The sequence below is a fragment of the Loxodonta africana genome, chromosome 23, assembly GCF_030014295.1.
Source record: "Loxodonta africana isolate mLoxAfr1 chromosome 23, mLoxAfr1.hap2, whole genome shotgun sequence".
NCBI lineage: Eukaryota > Metazoa > Chordata > Mammalia > Proboscidea > Elephantidae > Loxodonta > Loxodonta africana.
In genome coordinates this window covers 560704-581946 of record NC_087364.1, presented here as the reverse complement: position 1 = coordinate 581946, position 21243 = coordinate 560704, and the positions used below count along the sequence as shown (strand labels likewise).

The window sequence follows — 21243 nt, the reverse complement described above, 5'->3', positions numbered from 1 at the left end:
TGGTAGGATCAGTTTCAGTTCTTGCTGTGTGCAGGTGCCGGGGTGGGCTTTTCTGACTGAGAAAAGACCCAGTTTCCTCCTACACCATCTGCTGGGGGAATGTTCCATTGTGTCCGCAGGTAGCGAGCAAGGAGCAGGGTGCCACCAGCAATGGGTTCTGATCCAGCTGGCTGGCAGCATGTCCCCTGTCCTGAGGATTGCCTGCATGGTGGTTGTCACTGTGGTACCCTCAGCCCCTCTGCAAGCTGCTGCTGTTCCTCTTGGGTCCCGTCTCTGGTCAGCTGGGATACCGTAAGCCCTGCCTCTGGCAGAAGCCTGCAGAGAGTGTAGCAGCCCTGTTGGACAGGTTCCATTGAGATCCCTCATCTCCCAGCCTCTGGGAAGAGGCCTCTGCATCGAGGCTCGACAGGCCCTTCATTGCCCCGCGTATCGGAAGCACCCGCAGTAACACTGCCCTCAGTGGAGAGTTATCTTTTTTTTTTTTCATTTTATGATTTATTTTTGTTGTTGAGAATATACACAGCAGAACATACACCAATTCAGTAATTTCTGTATGTACAATGTAGTGCTATGTCACTTTTTTATCTGGACAAATCTGTCAGCCAAGACTAATTAAAAATATATAATACATATATAAACATACATTTATAAGTTAGAGCATAGTGTCTGTTTGCTGTATATATACAAGTAGTCCCCAACTTATGACGGGGTTCTGTTCCCATAACTCCACTGTCAGTCGAATCTGACATAAGTCGAATACCTTATTTTTTTTTTTTTTTAGTTTTCATTATTATTGCCTTTTATTATTAGTATGTTTATAAACCTGATCTTTATTTGCCTTTGGGGCTTGGAAACATTACATATAAACTTACAGATATATTTTAATACATACATAAAAAAATACACAAATCATAAAAGATTTACTCTGACGATGGAGAAGAGTTGGACGTGGTTGGCATTTTGTCAGTTGTGACAATAACTCCACTTGTGGAAGGTTCTGGACCATCTGGATTACCCCTGGGAATGGGGATGGCGTTTCTAGTCAGAAAATTAGTGAGAGTTGACTGTGTGGTCCTTTTCTTTTTTTTCTTCTTATATTACAGTAACATCTCACTGCTTTCAGAATTTCTGTCAACTTTAGCAAAACCATCAGCGATCGGTCCATGTTTTCAAGCAACTGAAGCCCCCGATTGAGTTTAGAACAAACCCCAGCCAATGGTTCTCCTGTAAACATTTTTTTACAACTTCTCTCCTTCCTCTTCCTCATTATTTCTTCCTTCTTCCCCATTTCTTTCTCTTCAAAATCCATTAAGTCCTGATCTGTCAGTTCCCCTTCTTTAAGATCTGAGAGCAGTTCCACACCCCAGTATCAGCGTTCTTGCCATGTGGACAAATCTTGTCCTTTATATAGTCTTTTTTTTTTTTTTTTAACTAAATAATTTTTATTCTTTTATATAATCTTGATCGAATGCTTGGAGCGAGTTCACATAACTCAGCAATGTTTTCTACGTCCCCTGCACGTATTTTCCCGTAACTTCCTCCCAGGAAAATACGTTCCAGATACACTGGCAGTCGTAAGTGCGGCCCCGGTAACTCAAATACGTCGTAAGTTAGAGGCTACCTGTACAGCAAAATCTGTGTAAGGCGGAAACCTGTCAGAGAAGGAAAGTGCAAATAAAAATTTTCAGCTGAATAGAGAGTGATAGAAAAATGGTGACTGCACCCTCTCAGAGCAGAAAACTTGCAAGACCCAGGGACCCAAGGCTGTCCCATCGATTGCAGCTCTCACAGGTTTCACCGAATATTCCTTTTCCTGTCAATTTGGGAGAATCTAGCACGTGAAAATCAAAGTGGTGCAGATGGTTCACGTGCTCAGCTGCTCACTGAAAGATTGTAGGTTTGAATTTACCCAGAGATGCCTCAGAAGACCTAGAGATCAGCTATTGACAACCCTACAGAGCACAGTTCTGCTGTGACACACATGGGATCACCATGAATCAGAATCAACTCGATGGCAACTGGTTTACTCGTAGTAGTGAGAAAAAATACATTTTCAGGTGCTCAGCCCTCTGCCTTCCCACTTTGTCCCCATCTAACAGCATAGACCCTCCTTTCCTGGCTAGCAGAATGGGGTGCCTCCCTCCTGCACCTCTGAACCAAAAGAGCCAGCCTTCCGTCCCCACTGGGGCACAGCCAGGCTGATCCTCGTTCTCCTCTCCTCCCCGTTGCTGCACGATGCTCCTCTGAGCTCCGGGCAGTTACAGGAAGCCCAGCCCCGTCTTCCCCCAGGCATGTGGGATCTGAGCAGAAGTGTGGCGCCGAGTCAATGGAGGGAAAGCGAGCGTTAGTTTGTGGGCTTCGTGGGACTAATCTGAATCCAAGAGAGCAACAACAGGATTTTAAGCCGGAGAAATGGATCCCCTGAGACGATTTGTCAGCAACAAGGGCAGCTTCATTACTTTTCACAGGTGAATGGGTGCTGTGAAGATGATGATTTAATGGAGGAGAAAACTGGAAAACTGAGTGTACTTTTCATAGGTGAATGAGTGCTGTGAAGAAGGTGTTGATTTAATGGAGGAGAAAACTGAGTGTACTTTCAGAAATACTGAGATCTCCCATTGCGCATGGGTTGAACATCAGCATGGGTCACGGGCCAACTGCAGTGAAGAGCTTAAGAAAAAGTGCCTGGAGTCCCCTTTGCTAGTTCTTCTCATCTCCCCAACTTTTTCGCACCCCTTTAATGGTCCTGGAAAGGTTTGTGGCTCATACACTGATGACTCCCAAACTTGTGACTCTAGCCTTGACCTTTCTCAGAGCTCCAGGATTGTATATCCAGCTGCCTCCTTGCCATCTCCATTTGGTTATTCCACAGAATTCTAGGATAACCCCCAAGATGCTCCTCCACCTCCCAGGTACCTTCCTCCTGCCTTGATGTACACACACCTTTCCTCAGTTACACAACCAAACGTTAAACGTTAACCCACATGCTGCCATGAGGGTGTTTTGCAGATCTAGTTAAGGATCCTAAATCAGCTGACTTTAAGAAAGGGAGATTATCCTCGGTGGGCCTGACCTAATCAGATGAGCCCTGGCATAGCAGAGCCAAAGTATGAGGGGAATCGACATAAGGGACATTCTCCATTGTTGCTTTCAAGATGGCGGGGCCAATCTAAGATACTCCACTGCTTTTACCCCATCTGGAGCAAGGGAGAATGAAGAAAACCAAAAACAGAAGAGAAAGATTAGTCCAAAGGATTAATGGACCACAACTACCACAGCCTCTACCAGACTGAGTCCAGCACTACTAGATGGTGCCCAACTACCACCACTGACTGCTCTGAGAAGCATCACAATAGAAGGTCCCAGACAGAGCTGGAGAAAAATATAGAACAAAATTCTAACTTACAAAAAAAGACCAGACTTATTGGCCTGGCAGAGACTGGAGAAACCCCAGAGTATGGTCCCCAGACACCCTTTTAGCTCAGTACTGAAGTCACTCCTGAGGTTCACCTCTCAGCCAAAGATCAGACAGGCGCATGAAACAAAATGAGACTAAAAGCGCACATCAGCCCAGGGGCAAGGACTAGAAGGCAAGAGGGGACAGGACAGCTGGTAATAGGGAACCCAAGGTCGAGAAGGGAGAGCGTTGACACGTCGTGGGGTTGGCAACCGATGTCTTAAAACAATACATGTACTGTTAATGAGAAGCTAGTTCTGTAAACCTTCATCTAAAGTACAATTAAAAAAAAAAAGGAGGGGCCAGATGGCGAAAATAGGGATGGCCTCTAGGAGTGGAGGAGGATCTCCAGTTGACAGCAAGGAAGCAGAGACTTCAGTCCTGTACTTGCAAAGAACTGAAGTGTGCCAACGAGCTGAGTGAGCTTGGAAAAGAGCCCCAAGCCTCACCTGAGACCATAGCCCTCACCAGCCTGTGGCACTCTTAGCAGAGAACCCAGTCACACCATGCCAGACTTCTGACCTACAGATCTACGAGCTCATGGTATTGTTTGAAGCCCCTAAGTTTGTGATAACTTGTTCACAGTAGAAGACTAGTACAATATCTTAAATGTCTAAAATGGTCTTCATCTCCTGTCCCTAAGCCTGAACCATCCTCAGTTTTCATCACAGTTAACAGAAACTCTAAACTTCCAAGTTTCTCATGCAAAAACCTGGAGTCGTCTTCTTTTTTCATGCCCAACATCCAGTTCATTAGGAAATCCTGGCTGTTCTGCCTTCAGAATAGAAGGAGACTGGCCAGCTATCACCATGTCCACTGCTGCCGCCCTGGCCCAGGAACATCACAGTCTTTGCTAACAGGTCTTCCCCCTCCTTCCTTTGACTTGCTTGAGGTTCATCTCCACGCAGCCTCTATGATTCTATGAAGTCAAACCAAAACCCTCCATCAGCTCCCGTCCAAAGTCCTTGCAGTGGTTTAGAAGGCACCTCACGGTTGGCCTCTTGCTCCCTTTACCCTCTGATGTTACCCACACCTGTACCCCTTCCTCCACTTGGCTGCAACCACACCGGCCCCCTCACTGTTCCTTCTGCATATCAGGCCCATGCCAGCTTCAGGGCCTTTGCACTGGCTGTTCCCTCTGCCTGCCGTGCTTCCCTCCACATCTCCTCCTGACTTCAGTCTTTGCTCACACGCACCTTCTCAGCGATGAGGTCTTCCTGGACCACCTTGTGTGAGCTAGCACCCTCCAGGCTCCCTGCTCCTTCCCTGCTTTACAGCCTGAACCACTTACTGCTTTCTTATGTACGGTATAATTTATTATTTCTTTAGTGTCGGTCTCTTCCAGTAGAACTGAGGCTCCATGAGCCCTGGGATTTGTGTCTGACGTACACTGCTGAATTCTCTCCGCTCTCAGAGCAGTGCCTGGGCCACAGGGGTACTGAGTAAGTATCTACCGAAGGAATATTGTCCTGAGATGTAAATTGTGGTTCTACCTGGACGCAGTTCCTTTGACAAGCAATGCTGCTCTCCATCGTTCTGGCTATTGTTATGTTAACATTTCTGAAATGAATTAATTTAGGTAGATACTTCTTTGGCAGACGTGCATGGATTTTAACCAATTCCTAGTGAATTCTGTAGTTCATTAATTGCCCCCTCTCCCCACTTTGTGCAGTAACCCTGCTGGTAATGTTCGTGTCCAGATGTGACTGTGGCAGTCCAGTCCCTGCCAGCAGGTTCTTTGTACCTGTGTGACTGCCCCATGGGTCTGTGACAAAGGACCACAAACCGGGTGGCTTGAAACAACAGAAATTTATTCTCTGAACAGTCTACCGTTCTGGAGTCCAGAAGTCTGAAGTCAGGGTGTCACCCTGGCTACGCACCCCCTGAGGCTCTAGGGATGATCCCTTCCTTGCCTCTTCCAGCTTCTGGTGGTTGTCAGCATTCCTTGGTTTCCTTTGCTGTGGCCACATCACTCCAGTCTCTGCCCTTGTCTCTGCATGTGTCTGTGTCGTCTCTCAAATCTACCTCCGTTTTCTCTTAGAGGGACACTTCTCGTTGGCTTTAGAGCCCACCTGTTAATCCTGCACAGTTTCTACATCTCAATACCCTTAATTACATCCGCAGAGACCCTTTTTCCAAACACCAGTCTCCAGTTACAGGGATTTGGATGTGGATATATCTTTGGGAGGCCATCATCTAACCCACTATGGCGCTAACATGTTTCCTTGTTTCTGCTGCTTTGCCATCTCCACCCTGAGTTGGGGTTCTCCTTCCCGCCCCACTGAGATTAGCGTCACCTCACTGCACTCAAATGAAATGCAGATCCTCGTCTACCTATCCCTTCCATCCCCACTGACCACCGTGCGCTGGTCATGAGGGGTGTTTGTCCCTCATTGTGCTGAAGCCCAGAGTTTACAGGCTCAGCTCCGTTTTACTGACTGGTGCTTATCTCGTTGGTCCATTGGTGCACAGAATGGCTTATGTGAAGTGCAAAGAAATACAAGTTATCAGGAAGGAGTGGGGATCAGCATTTTTTTCTTTTCAAGATAAAATTTGTGTTTTACATTTACGTGCCCTGCATTTACCTACTGTCATGTATACATTCAGGCATGCTCTAATCGTCAGGTGGCTCACAGGTAAGGACAAGCCCCCGTGCTTGGCCTGGAGGTTGGGGTCTGCACAGCTAAGCAGCTGTATGAATGCAGGTGTTTACTTGTTACTTGACTCTATAAATAATTCATCCCGGGTCTTTGTTCAGAACAAAGTAATTTTTCAAAGACACAACCAAGGAGAAAACAAGTCTTATACATTGGGGATCCTAAACTCATGTATATTGCTGCCAAGATTAGCAGTGAATTATGAAAATCTGCGTCTTCACTCCACTGTATAATCCATTAAAGTTTTCTGCCTGTTCAGCCTGTACCACCTCTTGGAATAGTTGGTATGTTATATGATTCAAACTCTCCATCCGTGTAATGGCGCCCTGGTAGCACAGCGGTTAAGAGCTATGGCTCCAAACCGAAAGGTCAGCAGTTTGAATTCACCAGCTGCTCTTTGGAAACCCTATGAGGAGTTCTTCTCTTACCTGTAGGGTCACTATGAGCCAGAATCAACTCAACAGCAATGGGTATCCTCATAAGGGCATTTGCTCTAAAACCAACTCACTTAACCTCATGAGCTAAATTACCTGCTACCCTGCTTTCCCCACTAGTTGTCTGGGATTTGGGAAATAAGTAATTGTGTATAAAATCAAACATTTAAAGTAAATATCTGTCACATGAATTCTTGATTATTTTTGCCTTTGTGGACACACAGTCTGCTCCTCCCATTAACTGCCTGAATCATTCACACTGAAGGCTGAAGGGTGAGAGAGGTGTCAGAGTCCAGATAGAAGGGGTGTGTCCTATTGTGTAGCCGTAAAGAGCAGGGTCCTGAGCAAAAGGCTCTAGGCTCAGACTTCAATTCTCCTTCTCGTTGCTTGTGTCTTCTTACAAAATGCTTAACCTCGCAGACCTTCAGTTTTCCATAAAATGTGGATGCTACGGTTTCTGTGAAGTTCAGATAAGATTAAATCAGGCAGAGTACTTATTACAGTGCCTTGGACACAAGTCTCAATAAACATTAGCTGTTATTTTTATTAGAGAGGAAGTTGAGAGCTAGACTACCAGGAGTGAAGCCCTGACCCTGCCAATTACTAGCTCTGTGACTTGGGTAAGTTACAGCCTCTTGATAGCTCCATTTCCTCAAATGTAAAATGGGGATAACGATAGTAACAACAACCCCATAAGGTAGGAAGGTCTAAATGTCTTAATGCCTGGCACGTACAGGTGCTCAGTAAGTGTTAAATGCCACCACCACCATCATCCTCATCACCAAGATTTGAGAATTTTAGGACAGCAGAATTTTTCACTTGATTTTCCCTTAAACACAATAGACCTTCTCTTAGTTATTTGTTACTTCAGGTTTTCTGAAAGAATGATGAGTATAGCGGGGGTATGGAGGACTATGAGTCATAGTCCTTTCACCCAGGGTAAGAAATCTCAAGTTGTGAACCTTCAGAGACTATGTAGTTACAAAGTCATGTGATAGGAACTACAGACTCTACAGAGGTCCACAGAAAGAAAGGATTTGCTGGGATGTTGAGAGAAAGCTCCATGAACGAGGTAAAATTTGGGCTCGATTTGAGAACTGGACAGGGTTTGAGTGTGCTGAGGAGAAAGGCACAAGGTATATGGTCATCTAGTTTCTGCATTGACCTGATTTAAACTTTTAAACCAATACCAACTTTTATCAGTTCTCTTTCATATTATTAGGTGATTTTTAAATGTTTTCTTCTCTCAAGAGAGCATTCAGTTCAGCAGATACTAAGTGTATTTTAAAATAAGATGTGGTGTTAGATGCCAGAAGGGCATAAAAATAGAGACAGGAACTTATTCCGGGCTTCAAGGAAGGATAACCAGCTTGGGTGGGCTGTGGAGAAGACAGGCTCAGCATCAGACCATAGAGTAAGACAGAATGAAGCAATTTCCAGTACCAGGTAGAAGTGGAGTGCTGGGGAAAGGATAAGTAACCAACCGAGAGATGCAGGAAATTATGTCATGGTCTCTGCTCCCCAAGGTTCCAGAAGAGAACTTTCCCGTACTGGAAACTCATTACCCCATGAAACAAACTCAGTTCCTTTCTTTTCCTCGTGAGTTCTTACTGTCTGATCTATCCAGCATTTGATTTCACTCAGGGTACTTTTTATTGTTACTTTGCTATGTGTATACCAGTCTCTGTTTCATGAAGGACTCAAGACAGCACATCTGTTACCCAGAACACTACCCCACATCACATCTCATGGGAAGACCTGTCCACACCGAGGAGTAGCCCAGAGATCAGATTATGGTCAAGAGAGCTGTCACATGAATAGACATATGCACACCCATGTTCATTGCAGCACTATTCACAATAGGAAAAAGATGGAAACAACCTAAATACCCATCAACAGATGAATGGATAAACAAATTATGGTACATACACACAGTGGAATACTGCACAATGATAAAGAACAGTAATGAATTTGTGAAACATCTCACTACATGGATGAATCTGGAGGGCATTATGCTGAGTGAAATTAGTCACAAAAGGACAACTATTGTATGAGACAACTATTATAAGAACTCAAGGAAAGGTTTAAACACAGAAAAAAGCATTCCTTGATGGTTACAAGAGTAGGGAGAGAAGGGGAGGGAAGATCTTTAACTAGATGATAGACAAGGATCAACTTTGGTGAAGGGAAGGACAACACACAATACAGGGGAAGTCAGCACAACTGGACCAAAGCAAAAGCTAAGAAGTTCCCTGGACACATCCACACACTTTGAGGGATAGAGTAGCTGGGGCTGGGGCTTGGAGACCATAGTTTCAGGTGGCATCTAGGTCAATTGGCATAACAAAGTTTAAGAAAATGTTCTACATCCCACTTTGGTGAGTGGTGTCTGGGGTCTTAAAAGCTTGCCAACAGCCATCTAAGATACATCAATTGGTCCCATTCCACTTGGAGCAAAGGAGAATGAATAAAACCAAAGGCACAAGGAAAATATTAGCCCAAAAAACTAAGGGACCACATGAACCAGAGACTCCACCGGCCTGAAACCAGAAGAACTAGATGACGCCTGGCTACCACCAATGACCACTCTGACAGGGAACACAACAGAGAGTCCAGGACAGCAGGAGAAAAATGTAGTAGAGAACGCAAATTCACGTAACAAGACCAGCCTTAATGGTCTGACAGAGACTGGAGGAACACCCAGAACTATGGTCCCCAGACACACTGTTAACCCAGAACTGAAACCATTCCTGAAGCCCACTCTTCAGACAAGATTAGACAGGACTATAAAACAAATATAATATATGTGAGGAATGTGCTTCTTAGTTCAATCAGATACACGAGACCAAGTGGGCAGCTCCTGTCCGAAAGCAGGATGAGAAGGCAGGAAGGGACAGGAACTAGTTGAATGGATACAGGGAACCTGGGGTGGAAAGGGAGAGTGTGCTGTCACATTGTGAGGTGTCACATTGTGAGGACTGCAGCTAATGTCACAAAACAATGTATGTAAATTTTTGTATGAGAAATTAACTTGAGCTGTAAACTTTCACCTAAAACACGCACCCACACACACAAATTATGGTCAAGCTCTGTAGTGACCTTGAACAGGCCACTTGGCCTCTCTGCGTCCATTTTATTTATCTGTAAAATGAGGCTGTCTGTCCTACTGCTTACCTCCCTGAATTGTGACAATCAAATGAGATAATGTGGTGTGTGAAGACACTTCGTAAATGACAAAAGCCTAGACTAGGGTTTCTCAACCTCGGTACTGTTGACCTCTAGGGCTGGACCATTCTTTGTTGCAGGGACTTTCCTGTGCATTGTAGGGTGTTTGGCAGCATTCCTGGCCCCTACCCACTAGATGTCAATAGCACGGGCCCCACCCCAGTTGTGACAACCAAACACACATCCAAACATCGCCAAGTTTCCCCCGGGGACAAAACACACCTAGTTAGGAACGACTGGTTTAGACAGAAGTAAAATGGTCTTTTGTGCATAGCTGAAGCCTGCCATTCTAAGCAGGTGGCCAATTTTGCAGCTTCCCAAACTCACGAAATGTGTGTAGTGCGGAATACTTGTCTTTATTAGGCAGCTGATAACAGGCTACCTTTGGAAATGTTTCATTAGGAATTTCCACCCACCAAGTATTTTCTTATATAGCACGAGTTTTCTTGTTTGTTTCCTTGCCTTTGGGCCCTGTGCAGCTTCTCATCCTCACTTATCCGACCAGTTTGATCCTGCATATCTCAGTGTGCAGAGCAGAACGACTTCTGTAGTAACTCATAGCCAGATACATTCCTGTTTGACAGTCAGGTAGGGGGTGGTCAGGTGTGGATTTTATAATCATTTATGTGAGCACCTCTTGTTTAATCCTCCTGTGCTCTTCCACCCACAGAGTATCTGTCAGTTTGTTTTACTGTTTGTGGTTCACATGTTGTTGGGATGCTAGAAGCTCTGCCACCAGCATTTCAAATACCAGCAGGGTCATCCATGGCAGACAGGTTTCAGGGGAGCTTCCAGACTAACACAGACTAGGAACAAGGACCTGGCGATATACTTCTATAAAAAAATTTTTTTAAAAAGTGGCCAGTGAAACCCTGGTGAGTAGCAGCAGATCATTGTCTGACACGGTGCTAGAAGATGAGCCCTCGGGCTGGAAGGCACTCAGAAGAGGACCCAGGAAGAGCTGCTTACTTAGAGTTGACCTTAATGACATGAATGAAGTCAAGCTTTCAGGACCTTCATTTGCTGATGTGGCACGACTCAAAATGAGAAGCAGCAGCTACAGACATCCATTAATAATCGGAACGTGGAATGTACTGAATATGAATCTAGGGAAATTGGAACTCATCAAAAATGAAATGGAATGCATAAAGACCAGTATCCTAGGCATTAGTGAGCTGAAATGGACTGGTATTGGCCATTTTGAATTGGACAATCATATGGTCTACTACGCCGGGAATGACAAATTGAAGAGGAATGATATCACATTCATCATCAAAAGGAGCATTTCAAGATCTATCCTGAAGTACAGTGCTGTCAGCGACAGGACAATATCCATACTCCTACATGGAAGACCAGTTAATATGACTATTATTCAAATTGATGCACCAAGCACTAATACCGAAGATGAAGAAATTGAAGATTTTTACCAACTTCTACAGTCTGAAATTGATTGAACATACAGTCAGGATGCCACTGATAATTACTGGTGATTGGAATGCTAAAGTTGAAAACGAAGAAGGATCGGTAGTTGGAAAATATGGCCTTGGTGATAGAAACAATGCCAGAGATCACATGGTAGAATTTTATAAAACCAACAACTTTCATTGCAGATACCTTTTTCCAACAACATGAACAGCGACTGTATATGTGGACCTTGCCAGATGGAAGACACAGGAATCAAATTGACTACACCTGTGGAAGGAGACAATGGAAAAGCTTAATATCATCAGAACAAGGCTGGGGGCTGACTGCAGAACTAACCATCAATTACTCATATGCAAGTTGAAGTTGAAGCTGAAGAAAATTCAAACAAGTCCACAAGAGCCAAAAGACAATCTTGAGTATATTCCACCTGAATTTGGAGACCATCTCAAAAATAGATTCAACACATGGAACACTAATTGCCAAAGACCAGACAGGTTGTGGGATGACATCAAGGACATCACACATGAAGAAAGCAAAAGGTCATTAAAAAGACGGAAAAGAAAGAAAAGACCAAAACGGATGTCAGAAGAGACTCTGAAACTTGCTCTTGAATGTTGAGGAGCTAAAGCAAAAGGAAGAAATGATGAAGTCAAAGGACCAAACAGAAGATTTCGAAGGGCAGCCTTAGAAGACAAAATAGTATAAAGACCTGGGGTTGGAAAACCAAAAGGGAAGAACACATTCGGCATTTATCAAGCTGAAGGAATTGAAGAAAAAATTCAAGCCTTGTGTTGCAATATTGAAGGATTCTGTGGGCAAAATATTGAATAACACAGGAGGCATCAAAAGAAGATGGAAGGAACACACAGAATCACTGTACCAAAAAATGAATTGGTTGACAATCAACCATTTCAGCATGTAGCATATGATCAAGGACCGATGGTAGTGAAGTAGGAAGTCCAAGCCGCACTTAAGGCATTTACAAAAAAACAAGGCTCCAGAAATTGAAGGAATATCAGTTGAGATGCCTCAACAAACAGATGCAACACTGGAGGTGCTCACTCCTCTATGGCATGAAATTTGGAAGACAGCTACCTGGCCAACTGACTGGAAGAGATCCATATTTGTGCCCATCCCAAAGAAAGGTGCCCATTCCAATAGAATTTGGCAATTATCAAACAATATCATTAATATCACACACAAGTAAAATTTTGCTGAAGATCATTCAAAAATGATTGCACCAGTACATCGACAGGGAACTGCCAAAAATTCAAGCCAGATTCAGAAGAGGACGTGGAACCAAGGATATCATTGCTGATATCAGATGGATCCTGGCTGAAAGCAGAGAATACCAGAAAGATGTTTATCTGTGTTTTATTGACTATGCAAAGGCATTTGACTGTGTGTATCATGACAAATTATGGATAACATTGCAAAGAATAGGAATTCCAGAACACTTAATTGTGCTCATGTGGAACCTGTACATAGGAGGCAGTTGTTCGTACAAAACAAGGGGATACTGCATGGTTTAAAATCAGGAAAGGTGTGCATCAGGGCTATATCCTTTCACCATACTTATTCAATCTGTGTGTTGAGCAAATAATCCGAGCAGCTGGACTGTATGAAGAAGAACCTGGCGTCAGGATTGGAGGAAGACATTAACAATCTGCAATATGCATATGACACAACTTTGCTTGCTGGAAGTGAAGAGGACTTCAAGCATTTACTGATAAAGATCAAAGACTACAACCTTCAGTATGGATTACAGCTCAACATAAAGAAAAATTCTCACAACTGGACCAATAAGCAACATCATGATAAATGAAGAAAAGATTGAAGTTGTCAAGATTTCATTTTACTTGAATCCACAATCAGTGGCCATGGTAGCAGCAGTCAAGAAATCAAACGATGCGTTCCAGTGGGCAAATTTGCTTCAAAAGTCCTCTTTAAAGAGTTGAAAAGTAACGATGTCACTTTGAGGACTAACGTATGCCTGACCCAAGGCATAGTATTTTCAATCACCTCATATGCATGCAAAAACTGGACAGTGAACAAGGAAGACTGAAGAAGAATTGATACCTTTGAATTATAGTGTTGGTGAAGAATCTTGAATATACCATGGACTGCCAGAAGAGTGAGCAAATCTATCTTGGAAGAAATAAAACCAGAATGCTCCTCAGAAGCAAGAATGGCGAGACTTTGTCTCAGGTACTTTGGACACGTTATCAGGAAGAACCAGTCCCTGGAGAAGAATATCGTGCTTGGAGGGTCAGTGAAAAAGAGGAAGACCCTCAACAAGACAGATTGACACAGTGACTGCAACAGTGGGCTCAAACATAGTAACAATTGTGAGGATGGCATAGAATCGGGCAGTGTTTTCTGTTGTACACAGGGTCGCTATGAGTTGGAACTGACTAGACAGCACCTAACAACATAATAACAATGTGCTGTTCCGCTACATTTCTAACATATTAATCTCTGGGTCGTTGTGTGTGTGTGTGTGTTTTTTTTTTTTTTTTTTTGGTCTGTTTTCCATCTGAATTTAACAAAATATAAAAACACACAAAATTACTATGTACTAAAAATTCACAATTTTCTCTAGGATTCTACAGTTGGTGTTTTTTCTCCTCTGCTGTAGACCGTAAGTTGAAGGCCGTAATAATTGTAATGTTACTGTACTTACACTGTTGAGAGAACAGACAGAAATGATGTTATTGACCTTTCGTGCTAGACTTAAGAGTCAGGATGCCCATCTAGCTCTACACGACTTGACCTGAAGGGACTGCACGCACCGAGGGACTGGGAAGAAATGAGTCAGAATTAATTTACACAACTTTATTCACACAAATTAAAATTTTCATTCAAAATTGTTATCTTAGGAGGCCATACACTTCAACTGGTTATGCTGCCATTACTTATAAGCCTTATCTAAACTAAAACCTGTTGCCATCAAGTCAATTCTGGCTTATAGCAACCCTATAGGACAGATTAGAACTGCCCCATAGTGTTTCCAAGGAGCAGCTGGTGGATTCGAACTGCCAACCTGTTGGCTAGCAGCCAAGCTTTTAACCACTGTGCCACCAGGGTTCCATAAATACAAAAACTCCTCTATCCTTTAAAATGATGTGAATAGCAGCTTTATTTTTAGCTGTATTTTACTTGCGTACCAAAAATAATAATATTCACCTTTATCGGAAAACTTTAACTACAAATTAAAATCTTTTTTACATAATAAGTGAGTTTTCAACAGACGAGGAATTGCTGTTACCAAATCATGTTTTAAGGGAAGCGTCTTTAGGCAAATCCCAAAGAGTGGTTCTGGAAAATTCTTGAGCTGTGGTGTCATTGAGTAGGTTCATAGTTTCCCAAGGTATCCCCTTTTCATTTAGTCAATGGAGTCCCTGGGTGGTGCAAACAGTTAACTTGCTTGGCTGCTGACCAAAAGGTTGGAGGTCCAGGTCCACCCGGAGGCACCTCAGAAGAAACACCTGGCAACCTACATCCAAAAAATCAACCATCGAAAACCCTATGGAGCACAGTCTGCTGTGACACACGTGGGGTCGCCATGAGTCAGAATTGATTCAGTGCCCCCCCCTTTTAATTACTCAACATTAAGTAGAAGACTTCTGGAGTCACTGAACAGTGAGTGAAATTGTCTCCTGCCCTCCTAAGTATACGCTTTTTTGAGAGAAAAGAAATTGACCCTGATTATTACAGAAAAATGCAAATCACAACTTGGAAATTTGTAATAAATGTTATGGGGCTTTGGCTTCAGAGTATGTTGCCCTTAATTGAGGACTTTCCAGTTCGGAGAGAACTTGGAGTAAAAACCACATGTGAGAAACTATGTTAAGAAGCTGGGCTGCATATGAGAGCTAGAATTCCAAGGAAGAATAATAAAACCAAAATTACAAAATGCTTTCATGCAGTAAGTATCCCATATGCTGTCTCTCAATAGACGAGCAATTCTTAATTTGTCACCGTTACCCCGGATGTCTGCCAACATTCTAAAAACTGGATTGCTTTGCCAAATAAACTAAAACTTAAAGCAATTTGCCAAGTCATAAAGTTACTTTTGGTTCTTATTGGCATTTACTGACCTCTGAATGTCATGTCAGTACCTTCCCCTTCTTGTGTCTCCTTCCCTCCCCCGGCTCCTGAGTGGCCATTTAAGTCAAGTGTCTGACCGTCTCAGCCTAAGTAAACGCAGATGGCTTAAGTTCTTTGACTTTGAAAGGATTCCTTGCAAAGTGGTCTAATTCATCACTCGATTTCCTCCCTCCCCCACAGGTATTTTTCCCATTAATATTTGCTTTAGTTGAGCGGTAATCCCCCAAAATCTGTTCCCAGCTGCCGTCATAATTTCCATGCTTGTCGTTTGAAATTTGCTGTAGGTGTGAGACAGCTGCGGGAGCCTGATTACAGTCATCAGTCTTCCATCAAGAGGAATTTGTTCCTTTTGGCTCTTACAGATTTAAAAGACTTGTAGAGTTAAGTTTTGTGACATAATTAAGCCAACTTCCAATTATACTTGTTGCTTTCAGACTTTACCATAATTAGGAAGAGTTGTGTACAAATTCAGGTGGTGGCGTAATTACCTGGTTCGTTTGCTACATCACCTGACGTCTTTATTAAGCACCTATCTGTTGGGATCTGTGCAAAACAAGTTTAAGCATATGGGATCCCTTTTCTCATATGATTGTAACCTAAAACAGAAGACTTAGGGGAAAATGAAGAGCATTCCTTTTCCAATCACAAAACCTAAAACCAGAGTCGGAGAATTTATGATTGAGGAATAAAAGACCTAAAGAGAAAGATATTTGGGAACAGAGTTACCAGTGAAAGCTCTTATTTTTTATTTTATTGTAGTCAAGTATATATAGCATAAAATTTGCCATTTTTAGGCGTGCATTTTAGTGGTGTTAAGTACATTCACAGTGTTGTTCAGCGTCACCTCTATGTATTTCCAAAACTTTTTCATCACCCCAAACAGAAACCCTGTACCACTGAGCAGTAACTCCTCAGCCCCTGGCTACCTCCAGTCTGCTTTCTGTCTCTGAGAATTTGCCTGTTCTGATTAGTGTGAGTGGAATCATACAATGTTTGTTGTTTTTGTGTCTGGGTTATTTACTTAGCATAATGTGAAAGCCCTTTTCTAACTAAAGTACAGGCCAAAAAAAAAACAAACCAAACCCATTGCCATAGAGTGGATTCCAATTCATAGTGACCCTATAGGACAGAGTAGAACTGCCCATGGGGTTTCCAAGGCTGTAAATCTCTATCAAAGCAGAATGCCCCATCTTTGTCCCACAGGGTGGCTGGTGGAATCAAATCACCAAGCTTTGCATTTGCAGCCAAGCCCTTAACCACTGCGCCACCAGGGCTCCTTAAAATACAGACAGTTCCCCAAATAAGAGACTACCCAGGGCATGTTACACGCTGGAAATTAGTAATGTGTTCTGCCCTTTATTTCTATTTCTCACCCCTTGATTGTAAAACAAACCCAGCATCTTTCTCCCATAGTTCCGGTGAAATACGTGAACCTTTGCTTCGTTGCAGGCATTACCAGGGATATTTTGGTGGGATCTGGTTCTCCGTCCAAATGTTCAGACCAAGTTATTTCCTCTCACTTTCCAAGCTTGTTATGGTCCCAGAATGTCTTGGATGTTTTGGGATAGAAAAGGATTAAACCAAAAAAACCAAACCCACTGCTGTCAAGTCGATTCCAACTCATAGTGACCCTATAGGACAGAGGAGAACTGCCCCATAGGGTTTCCAAGGAGCACCTGGTGGATTCAAACTGCCGACCTTTCGGTTAGCAGCCAAGCTCTTAGCCACTGTGCTACCCGGGCTCCAGAGAAGGCTTAGGTGGCCTTATTTAACCCCAGACCCCTGATGATGAGTAGGACCATGTAGTATTTGGTAGTTTGGAGGACAAGAGAGGCATATATTGTTTGACATCCAGGTCACAAGCTCAGCCCTCTCAGACCCTGTGGTTCTTTCCACAGAAGAGTGCTGTTAACCATTCAGTCCCTCTGGTTTACTCAACTTCCCCAAGTGTTTTATTTCAAAATCCCTCTTCTTGCTCTGCTATCCTCTTCATACCCCTCAGCCCTAGGAAGGGGTCAGCGTTAGCTGTGCGGCTGCTGTAGAAGTACCACAAAGCAGGTGGTTTATAAGAACACTAGTTTATTGTCCTACAGTTCTGCAGGCTAGGAGTCCGAAACCAAGGTTTCAGTGCTGATTTCTCCTCAAGGCTGTGAGGAACGATGTGTTCCGTGCCCCTCTCCCAGCCTCTGACGACCGCTGACAGTCCTTGGCTTGTAGGTCACTGCCATCTCTGCCTTCACTTGGCCGTTTTCTCTCTCTGTCATCTTCTCTTTTATGAGAGCACCGCTCATATTGGGTTATGACCCATCCTACTCCAATATGACCTCATGTTAATTTAAGTGATAACATCTTCACAGATCCTATATCCAAACAAGGCCACGTTCACAGGTACCAGGGGTTAGGACTTCAACATATCACTTTGGGGGACACAATTTAACCTATAACAGAGTCCTAAGAAGTGATACTGCCCTCACAAGTTTTTGTGGAAGGAGATCACAGTTGGGGAAAATAGCTGTATTGCTACGATCACATTGTCTGAAGACTGTCAGCTTATAGACCTTTAAGAATATTATATTCATTTCATTTAATGAGTCTCGATTGAGCACCTCCTGTGTGATGGACAACTTACTGAGTATTGGGTACATAGGAGACAATAACAGAGAGTCCCTGCTCTTGGGGATTTTACATTCTAATGGAGAGAAGCAGAGAAATAAACAGAGCACCTACCAGGTTTTCCAGAGTGTTCTGCAGAGAGCCAAAGTAAGTGACCTCGCCCATTGCTGTCTAGCCGGTTCCAACTCATAGCAACCCTGTAGGACAGAGTAGAACTGCCCCCAGAGGACTTCCAAGGAGTGGTTGGTAGATTCGAACTGCTACCCTTCTGGTTAGCAACCTGAGCTCTTAATTACTGTGGCACCAGAGCTCCAAGCTAGTGTCAGGGATAGAAAATTGTTTCAGGAAGGAGTGGCCAACTGTGGTAAAAGTTTCTGGGAGGTCTAGTAAGATGAGAGCTGAGAAGCGTCCATTAGATCTGGCAATATGGAGGTCATTGGAGTCCTTGACAACAGTATTTCAGAGGTGGAGAAGGATGCATTAAGAGAGGTGGGAGGTGAGGATGTAGGAAAGAGTATTATATACCTTGATCAGGAAGGTTAGCAGTGAAAGGCAATAGAGAAATGGAGTGGTAGCTAGAGGGAGAGGTGGAGTTAGGGGAAAAAAGTTTTTTTAATTGTGAAATACTAAAGCGTGATTAGCTGTGCTTGGGAATAAGCCAGTAGAAAGAAAAACTGATGATGTGGGAGGAGTGTGGATCATTGTAGAACTGAGGTCCTCAATAAATAAAGGAAGAGGGAGTAGACTCTAGGATACCTGAGGGAGGCTGGCATTCGATGGCACGAGGCAACTTGGACTGTTGTAACAGCAGTTACATTTTGGTTGGAAGTGAGGTGGTAGAAAGCTGAGGGAGTTCCTGTCTAATGGGATTCTCCTTCCTCCATGAAGCATGAGGCAAAATTGTTAGCTATGGGAGGAAGGGTAAGGAAGGTAGGTGTGAGAGGTCTAAGTGGGAAGAGAGTGTTGTTTTAGTGAGCAGGGAAGCAAACATCTGAGGAGAACCGTAGCAGAATTGTGGGCAGCAGTGTAGGCCCTTGTGATTTATTGCCGTAATTGTAAAATAAGAACTCTCCTCAGAGTTGGTTGTGTTTTTCTCAGGGTTCAGCTATTCAGGAGCAAGCTTGGATTAGGTGGATAGTTGGGTTTACTCAGGCTTTAAGATTTGCTCTTGCTAAGGCAGAAGGGTACAAGAGATAATGTTGGATTATGGAATATAAACTGGTAAAGAAGGGTGAGGAAGTTTAGGAGGTAAGGAAGTTTAGGAGGTGAGAAACCCTGATGTTTAAGAGAACATCTTGCTTGCGGATGTGAGGAATGATGGTGGAAATGTAGACAGCGATCCAAGTGCTGACATCGTGGGTGAATTAGGGGAAGAACAGGTAAGGGGTGGGAAACAATGAATAGATGATAGCAGCAAGAAGGTGGGTAATTCTGTCTTAGTCATCTAGTGCTGCTGTAACAGAAATACCACAAGTGACGGCTTTGACAAAGAGAAATTTATTTCCTTACAGTAAAGTAGGCTAGAATTCCAAATTCAGGGCGTCAGCTCCAGGGGAAAGCTTTCTCTTTCTGTTGGCCTTCTCATCAATCTTCCCCCAGACTAGGAGCGTGTCTGTGCTGGGACCCTGGGTCCAAAGGATGCGCTCTGCTCCCAGCACTGCTTTCTTGGTGGTGTGGGGTCCCCATTCTCTGCTTGCTTCGCTTTCCTTTTATCTCTTGTAAGATAAAAGGTGGTGCAGGCCACACCCCAGGGAAACTCCCTTTACATTGGATCAGGGATGTGACCTTAGTAAGAGTGTTACAATCCTGTCCTAATCCTCTTTAACATAAAATTACAATCACAAAATGGAGGACAACCACACAATACTGGGAATCATGGCCTAGCCAAATTGATACACACATTTTTGGGGGGGACATAATTCAATCCATGACAGCAAGCTAGAGATAAAATTAAACAAATATATGTCAAAGGAACTGAGGGTTTTGAGGGACCAAACCAAAGAAACCAAACCCATTGCCACTGAGTTGATTCCAACTCATAGCAACCCTATAGGACAAGTTGAACTGCCTCGTACGTAGGGTTTCCAAGGGTGTAAACCTTTACAGAAGCAGACTGCCACATCTTTCTCCCAGGGAACTTTCAGTTAGTAGCCAAGTGCTTAACCACCCACTGTGCCACCAGGGCTCCAGTTTTGAAGGATTAAAAAAAAAACCTGTTGCTGTCAAGTTGATTCGAACTCATAGTGACCCTGATAGGGGAGGAGAAATGGCTTAGCAGTGACCACGCAGAGCAAGGAGATCACACAAATTACCACCCCACCTGATACGCGAGGGAAGTGAGAAACAGAGCTTCACTTGATGGGAGGGCTGTGGGGGAGTTGTCCTCAGGAGACGAGGTCTAGGTGGCCACTGTCTCAGTTTGCCTGACATGGAGAAGTTTACCATAACACAGGACTGAACCGGGACAATCCTGGGCAAACCAGGGTGGACTGGTATTGCTTAGTTATCTAGTCTGCTGTAACGGAATTTATTTTCTCACAGCTTGGGAGGCCCAAAGTCCAAATTCATGGCATAGACTCTAGAAGAAGAATCTCTCTCTATGGACTCTGAGCGAAGATCCTTGTCTCTTTTCAGCTTCTGGTTCTCAGTTTCTGGGTGATCTTCACTAGCATGGCATCTCTCTTCCCCCATCTCTGCTTGCCTAATCTGCTCCTTTTAAGTCTCAAAAGAGATTGACTTAAAACACACCCTATACTAATACTGCCTCATTAACTTAAACAAAACTCATTCCCAAATGGGATTATAAACACAGGTGTAAAAAAGAAACAAACAGACCCTATAGGTATAGAGGAACACAGTTCAATCCGTAACAGTAATCTTAAGAGGCTCTCAGGGATTTTGCTAATGAGAGGCCCTGAGTTCCAGAGATGCCGCCACTCATGAAGCCCAGTCTGGGACCCAGGAGGATGGAGAACAACCTGTACCTCAGATCAAACTAGGAAGAAGTTCACAGGCCCCACCTACAGTAGGGTTTATGTTGAAAAAACCATTCATGAGTTGATTGACCCCTGTGGTCAGGCCACCAATTCATTTGCAAAAATTAATAAATGTGTAGATTATGGTTTGCTGGGGACTAAGTGAGGGCATCCAGTAGACCCTCCAGTAGAAATGCAATAAATATGTGCTGAGTCTTTAAACTAGTTGGCAGTGTATATATATATATATATATAAACCACACACATTGCCGTCGAGTTGATTCTGACTCAGAGTGACCCTATAGGACAGAGTAGAACTGCCCCATAGAGTTTCCAAGGAGTGCCTG

The 21243-nt window shown here is 43.6% G+C and overlaps 1 protein-coding gene across 10 annotated transcripts in view; it reads left to right on the top strand.

Moving 5' to 3' along the window:
• MCF2L (MCF.2 cell line derived transforming sequence like) overlaps positions 1-21243 on the top strand; it is a 337829-nt gene that overhangs the window by 207719 nt on the left and 108867 nt on the right. The gene's annotated exons all lie outside the window — the stretch shown is intronic.